Source organism: Eublepharis macularius, chromosome 5 (assembly GCF_028583425.1).
Source record: "Eublepharis macularius isolate TG4126 chromosome 5, MPM_Emac_v1.0, whole genome shotgun sequence".
Taxonomy (NCBI): Eukaryota; Metazoa; Chordata; class Lepidosauria; order Squamata; family Eublepharidae; genus Eublepharis; species Eublepharis macularius.
In genome coordinates this window covers 94,734,450-94,742,533 of record NC_072794.1, presented here as the reverse complement: position 1 = coordinate 94,742,533, position 8,084 = coordinate 94,734,450, and positions in this window count along the sequence as shown.

Sequence of the window (8,084 nt, the reverse complement as noted above, 5' to 3'; positions counted from 1 at the left end):
CAGGTGCACTGGGAATTGCATGATTCCCAGGCATAGGTAGGCTCAGTTTGGATTGGTACTCTGGTACATGTGGAGAAGAAGCTTCATCCTTCTCCCCTGTGCCATTTTCCCAACCTGCAATGGCCCAGTAGAGCCACTATTTGCTCTATTGGGAAACTTCATGTGGCCCTCATTACATACAAGTTTCCCAACTGACTGAGCAAATAACAGCCCCCCCAGGGCCACTTTGCTGTGAGGAAAGATGAAGCACTCTCTCCATGTATGCAGTGGTCCCAATCTGAATGAGGCCCACGTATGCCTAGGAAGCACAGAACTCCCAGCACACATGTGATCCAAATTCCTCATGGTGGCCATGAAGACTCTATATAGTATGAATTGACTCTGTGATTCAAGATCCACCTTGTTAATTGAACAGATGAATAGCTATGCGCTGCTGGAGCAACAAAGTCAGAGAAAGTAGGGCTTCATCTAGAGTTGTCAAGGGCAATACAAATTCAGCTGAGTCACAAACTTGGATCCAAAGACAGCAATACCAGTCTGTGCAGCCTGTGTGGGTGGGGGGATTAATAAAGTATACAGACACCAATATAGGAGGTAGAAATGGAATGCATTACAAGCATCAGTCTCTCAATGTGCTGAAAAATGAGGACAGAGAAGGAAAATGGGTTGGAATCTTTTATTCCTGGAATTGTTTGTGCTGTCTGTGCTGCACTGTGGATTGTTTGTGCATCAAAATGAGATAAATATAGATGTAACTGATTTATAGCTCTGTATTATGACTTCTGCCATCCAAAATCTCTCCACAGGGCATGAAACAAGGTTGTATGGAAGCATTCCTACACTTTTTGGCTATTGCGGCGGTGTGGAAAATAAGGTTGTGTTTACCTGTAATAGAGTGGTCTTCTATACAGGCGCACATGGGAACTGCTATGCACAGGGCAGCACCAGATGTTCCAGATCTCCTAGAAACGCAAGATGCTCACCCATCCTTTTTGCGTGCTTCTTCCACTGGCACACCTATAAAATGGTGGACAAGGCTGGTTAGACTGAGCGTAACAAGTCTTGATGAGCCAAGTCTTGATGAGCCATACAATCCACTTTGAAATGGTTTTAGGGGAGAGTTTCTGACCTTTTTTGGCTCCTCTGAAGGCTATAAATAGATTTAGATCTCTGCAGAAAAAACCTTTTCTGTTTAAATTTTTTAAAAGTCACTCATAATGTCCAGGGTGTGGAGAAGTCTTACCCTGTCCTCAGGAGATGGGAAAAACACTTGCAATATAATGTCCTGGTTAAGGTGGAAAGCAGAAATCACCTTCCACAGAAAAGGTAGGCTGGGCCGGAAATATTGTTAGAAATGGAGGGTCAGATATAAGGGCTTGCAGTTCACTCACGCTCTTGGCAGATGTAATGGCTACTAAAAAGTCGTTTTGGTTTGAAAGCTCTGTACATGAGAGTTGAAAGGACTAGCAAAAGGCTCCATTGGGGAGTGGGTGTGGAGGCTGGAGGATACAGATTAGCCAAACCTCTATTGTTTGCCTCTGGTTGGTCAAGAGACCTCCCATGAGGTCATGACAGGTGGAAATGGTCACCAGATGGACTCTAATAAAGGAGTTATAAGGGTCAGACTTAGCATTAAGAGCTCAAACTGAAAATCTGGTCCATTTGCAAGGTACAATTTCCTTGTGGAAGGGCCTCCTTGCTTCTAAGAGAATCCTTTGCACCAGAGAGGTTAGTTGAGAGGTGATACAAGCCAAACTGTGAGTTTGAGCATGCTGAGGTCTGAATTATTCAGGAGGGCTTTATACCCAGATAATAGAGTTGTGTCATAAATAATAGCTCAGAGGATGATTTGTTGGAACAGGGACTATATGCTATGCTATTGGGTACTGTATGCTGTACGATTTCAAGCCAGCCAAGGTTAAACAAAACAAAAATAAACTTTATTTACAAGCTGGAATATAGGAATGAATGGCTTTTAAACCAATAAACAAACTAATCTCAAACAGCTGAGTTTTAAAAGAGATCGGAAGGCTCTGGCAATTTCCTCTCTACAGAGCCAGGGAGATTGCTACTCAGAAGGTTTGTTAATTTCCTCTTCCCCTTTTAGAAGAAAATGTGAAACTGACAGAGCCTTTAGGAGGCAAAGAGGAAATTAACAAACCCTCTGAGCTGGGATCTCCCTGGCTCTGTAGAGAGGGGAAATTGACAAAGCCTTCCGATCTCTTTTAAAACTCAGCTTCCCGGCTAACACTGCGACTCTCTTCATGTGCTCCTCCTCATGTAATTCATTTCTTGTAGTTTGGCTTTCACTCTAATTGGCCCAGCATTCCACCCACTCCTATTGGCTGTCTTTCAGGAGAGGTAGAACTGGAGCCAGTCCAGTCTGTCACAGAGGGGTTATGCCCAGTGACCTGGTGGTCACCCTGTCTCCTTTAATCTTTTTTCATTCCTCATCCGTTGTGGAGGAAATCAGAACCTTCAAAAGGTAAGTCCTCTACACTCATCTTGTGTTGAGGGGCAAGAGCTGTGGTTCTGAGCTATGACTGCTATCTGGTTATTATGATGGAGGCTATAGCTCTAGATGTACAAATTTGTCTGGCTGTGTTTATTTGCTGTTTAGCAGGCTTTACCACTTCCCCTTGTAAGATCTTAGCCGGCTTTTTCTTTTCCTCTAGAATAAGCTTCCTATAAGGACCCATTTTTTCCTAAAGGAAAAGCTGATATTGGCCCATAATGGTTTCATAGTAGCCTATGCAGAAAGCCAAAGCTAATGAAACATATACTTTATGACCTAGGATGTCAAGTTTTCTGCTGTTTTCTGTACGTATTATCAAGTTTTTTTGTTGTAGTCAGCATCAAAGCTGGTCTAGCCCAGACATCTTTGGTCACCTCAAGCATGCCCTGCGTGATAGAAAGTGCCACAGACCCACAGCTTCAGAATGCAGAACTCTGAACACCAGATCCAATAAAGAGATGACTCCTATCTCCAGTGACCTTGCCATTCTCACCATCAGTTTTGTATACATGCAGAGATTTTCACTGAGTGAGACAGCAGATTCCTTGGTGAGCACATCAGGAGGTGATAGTTTGGAAGCTATATTGGAACTGATGTTGGCATCATTGTCAGAGTGACCTGATGGCTCTAAGGGCAAATCATGGTCAGCAACAGTCTTGGATGCTGCAGATGGAACTGTTGCAGACCTTGATTTGTGTCTCAGATCCTAGTCAAGAGATATATAAGGATCTTCCTCTTGATAAAGGTAATGGTGATGTGAATAAACATACAGAGATATTTCACACCCATATACATAGTAGTGGTGGTAGGGCAAGGTGCTTGGTGAATACTGGAACTGAAAATGGTATCTATGAGGGTGCATACCCTCTGAATACTCGAGGTGGGAACCAGAAAGAGAGACAGAGGGGATATGGCTGTCACTGTCTCTACGAGTTGAGGGATCTCACCTTCAGATAGAGAGGGTGGTGATGCCGACTGACACCTTGGAGTAGGAGATGGTGCTCTTGGAACTGCAGTTGGATCCAATGGGACAGCCAGAGCCAAGGAGAAAGAAGTCTTTTTTTTCCTGCAGCTGATGAATGAGCTTCTCAACATGTTTTGTCCTCATTTGTGCTTTCTTTGCAGGTGATTCCAAGTCCTGGTTGGAACTAAGGACAACTTTGATGGAACAGAAACATTTTTAGAACCAGTCTTAGGCACTAGGGCCCTTGGTGAAACAGAGGAAGGGTTTTCAGGGCTCTCTGGTTCCTTGTCAGTGGCTGCTGGATCCAATGGGATGGAATCTTTGACAGCTGATTCCCATAATGCAGCTTTAAACCATGATACCCTTTCGTGGCCTGCTTTTACATGATACATCTTATGATGTCATGTGGCTCACCTAAGCACATTAGGTACTTATCATGGCCATTGGATTGGGCCATCTTCATCCCACAGCGGGAGCATTTCGTAAAAAGTGCCTTCAATGCAATTGAACTGAAGGCAGCAGTTTGCGTGCTGTAACCAAAGGCGTGCTGTAACCAAAGATAGGAGAAGGAACGTCTTTCTTCAGCAGTGACAAAAGAAATGAGGGAACTGCTCACCCACCCTTTTATACATGCAATGGTGGGGAGTGCATGAAAAGGAGAGATGAGTGTCTAGTACTTCTAGGAGCTTTGGAAAGTCTGCAGCTGGCCTGCACATGAGCAGTTCCTGTGTGGGACTGCACAGAAATCACAACAATTCACACGAATTACAAAAAATGTGACTAGAATGTATTTTTGTGAGAACAGTGTATGCATTTCTGTTTCATTAATCGGAGGGGGGATGATCTTAAACATGTGCCTTTTATACTATAAGGCCTATAAGTTAAATGAGTCATGAATGGCACTGAGAATGTTTTCCAAATTGACTGATGTTAACACACACTTTTTATTTATCCAGTAAATAACATGCTTTTTGTTCAGAACATGATTCAAGAAATCTAGGACAGTGATCTTCATCCTTTTTGGACCTGGGACTCACTGAGTTGTGAGCCTGTGATCAGAAGTGCCAAAGAGGCAGAGTTATGACCTCACCAACGTCAGGGGCAGAACAAGGAGCAATAAACCAAGAGAACTGGGGACAGAAGATTTTCCATAGAGAAGAACTAGCCATAGGCCAGAACCATGATAGAATTCTCTTCACTGCTGAATGACTTTGCTTTACCATCCTGCTGTTCTGCTCAGCATGTATACAAAGAGATGCAAGACATGTGGCACCTTTGTGCTTTACACACGTGAACCAGCACTAGGTCCTTCCAAAAGGCTGCAAAAGAAACTGACAGCTGTATTGCAAACCAGCTGGTAATGATGGTTGTTGTGGGTTTTCTGGGCTGTATTGCCGTGGTCTTGGCATTGTAGTTCCTGACGTTTCGCCAGCAGCTGTGGCTGGCATCTTCAGAGGTGTAGCACCAAAAGACAGAGATCTCTCAGTGTCACTGAGACAATACATCAGCTGGTAATGCTCTTCAGCCCATTTGAGGTTCTTGAACTGTTTGCTGAAGATCTAGGAGTCCACCTCGTCCTGTATGTTTGGCTACAGTGTTGCAACCTGTTGTCTGTGCTCAGACCCCAATGATTTCATCCAAATCTAAGTAATTTTATCCAAAATACCAAAATTTAAATGATGAAACAACTTATATGCAACACTATCAGTTCCAATTGGTGTTTAAGTATGTAAATGACCAGTGTTTCCCTGCACTAGTTACGGGCAAGAGGGAACTTTATCAGTGCGTCTGTGTTTGTTGTGGTGAAATTCAACCATTTAAACATGCATGCTCAGTTCATAACTGACTGCACTATGCATGTATTTGGGTATTTAAACCTAGGTACTTTTTGGTGCTCAGTATTAAAAAAGTGTGAATTGGTTGATCGGCATTTTAGGTATTGCTTGTGTTCAGTTTGTTTTGTAATATGTTTTGTTTTGCATCTGTTTACAGAGCTGTGGCACATGATGAGATAAAATCTAAATGAAAATGCTAAAGTTACAAGAACACTAAAAGGAAATCATACTGGTGTCTTTAAAATCCTCTGGGAAGAAAAATGGCATTGATGTGGGTGGGACCTTGAAAAATGTGCATCTTTCTGTCCAGGCAGTTTGCTTATGTACTTGGACTGTGTTCTTTCCAGAAAGTTCACACCAAACCAGGTTTGAGAGAGGAGGACAGGAAAATCATGGAAAGTGGAAGATCATAGGATGCCATGGTATGTATGTTAAAAAACAAACACACCCCTTCCCCCAACATTTGAAAACCAAAGCAGAGAAAAAGCTCCATGTGGATGCAGCACCAGAGAGAAAAGTCTGCAGAAATATGGGGATACAATTCTGAATCTGGCCTCCAGCATATGGATTTTAAAAATCTGCCTAATGGGGCCAGACACAGATAGAGAATGTTTTCCTATAGATCCTGGCAGAGTCCCAGAAAGAGACTCAGCATAAAGAGAATACCCAATGTCTTGCAGCACTATGTAGTGAGATCACAGTTGCCATTTGGAGACTTTGATAGGCAACCCCAACTGCCACTACAAGGGTAGAGAGGTAGATGAACCATTTGGGAGGTAGAGTGTGGTGGTGGCAGTTCAGATGCAACACAAGGGTGAGGGGTGTGTGCAACAGGAAAAGTAAGTGGGAAAGCATGCATTGGGGAGGACGAGGGAGATGGGATGGGAGAGATGTGCGTGCAATGGAGAAGGGGAAAAAAGCTGGGAGAAGCCATGCAGCAGGGACTGGGGGAGGTAAGGGCTAGCAGAGGAGAATAAGATCTACCCCACAAGTCCTTGTGAGTCTCCCAATTTGTTTTTGCTATTTCTGAAAGATATAAACTAGTTCCTTTTCATGATTTTTTGCATTATTTTCATAAATTCACATTGGTATGATCTTTCATTGTTAGGGGAACATATTTTAGTTTAGACAATCAGTGCTGTTATTCTAAATATGCTGCTGCTATTTTGAATACTGGGCTGTGTACCAGCAGTTCTGTGCAGTCCACCCAAATATTTATAGTGGTATGTAGTACTTCAAATTTTTGGGTTCTGATCCGGGATTCAAGTTAAGCACTTTTAAATGTCATTCATTTCAGTGGCAGAATTAATAATGTATTTAACTTTCTCATGCTGAAATCAAGAGGATTTGAAAGTGTCTACCTTTATCTGAGTATATAATATGTGTATAGAATCCCCTGTGTACAGTTGCATTCTCATTAACTTAAAGATCAGTACACTGATGATGATTTAATGTATATTTTACTGTTATAATGTGGACTTTAAAAGTATTGCAAATGGGATTTTTATATAGAAAACAATAAAAAGTATACATTTAAAGAATAAATAGTCCCATGGTTGTGAAATGATTATTGTCATTTAAATAAAACCTGGATTTATTTTTACGCACACGTGAATGGTCACTGTCAAGGTTTGCAAACTCTGAGCTGGGAACTCTACTGATTTGGGGGCAGGGCCTGGTAGGGTGGGGTTTGGGGACAGGAAAGGCCTCAGGAGGGTATAATACCATAGAGTTCACTCTCCAAACCAGCATTGTGGACAACACAAAATAAGCATCACTAGTTATTCTCTTACAGCTGTTAGTATTTGGCAATGCATATGAACTACAAGATGGTGGTCTTGATACTATGTCCATTGAACAACCAAATTTGAAGAGAAAATGATCATTTCTTGAACCCCACCCTAAAGCCAGCCTAAAGCCTTTTAAAAATGTGTTTAACAACTAAGATGGTACTTCAGCCTGAGAAAGAATACAAGGCAGCTATATGATAGAAGTAACACTACAGTGCAGAAGATTTAACAGTCAAATCCAGGGATTTGCTTCAGAATATCCTTTTGCAAGACAGAAGCTGTTTATCTTGGGACACCTTCTGTGCTAATTCAATTAGCTCTCCTTTTCCTTTTGTCTACCTATTTACCCAGCTTGGTAATTGGCAGGAACAGAACTAATCAATAGTTTATAGTGCAATCCAATGCAGACTTACTACAGTCTAAGCCCATTGAAATGAATGGCCTTAGACTGGAGTAAGTCTACTTAGGATTGTATTGTCAATGAAGGAAGCTTTTTAAAAATATCCCAAGCAGTAGAAAGCACGTCTTTCTATTTCCTGGTGAAGTTAGCAAATGCCGAAACATTTCAGAGACAGAATTTTATTTTTCTTAAGAACAAATTAAGCCCCCACCCCTTTCAAAAGATAGTTACAGATCTCTTTCCCACAGAGAGATATTGTATGTAAGTAGCTTTCCCCCAATGGGAGTTTGTGTGAACATTATTCTTAAAATCCGGCATTAGAGATGAGATGTAGAATGACACAGGACAAAAGCTGCTTGGAAGCATCATGACCTGTAGAATCTTCTTTGCATTTCTGTATAATGGGTAAAGCAGGAAATCACTTTTTCTGCTGCTAAATATGTGTGGTCCACATGCAAGCACAGTTCATTGTGAGGAATGCACATTACACAGAACATGAAAAGTGAGTATGTGAATCACTCTGCCTTGGACTGTGCTTCTTTTTAATACACAAGGCAACCATTGGTCTATTAATTGTAAA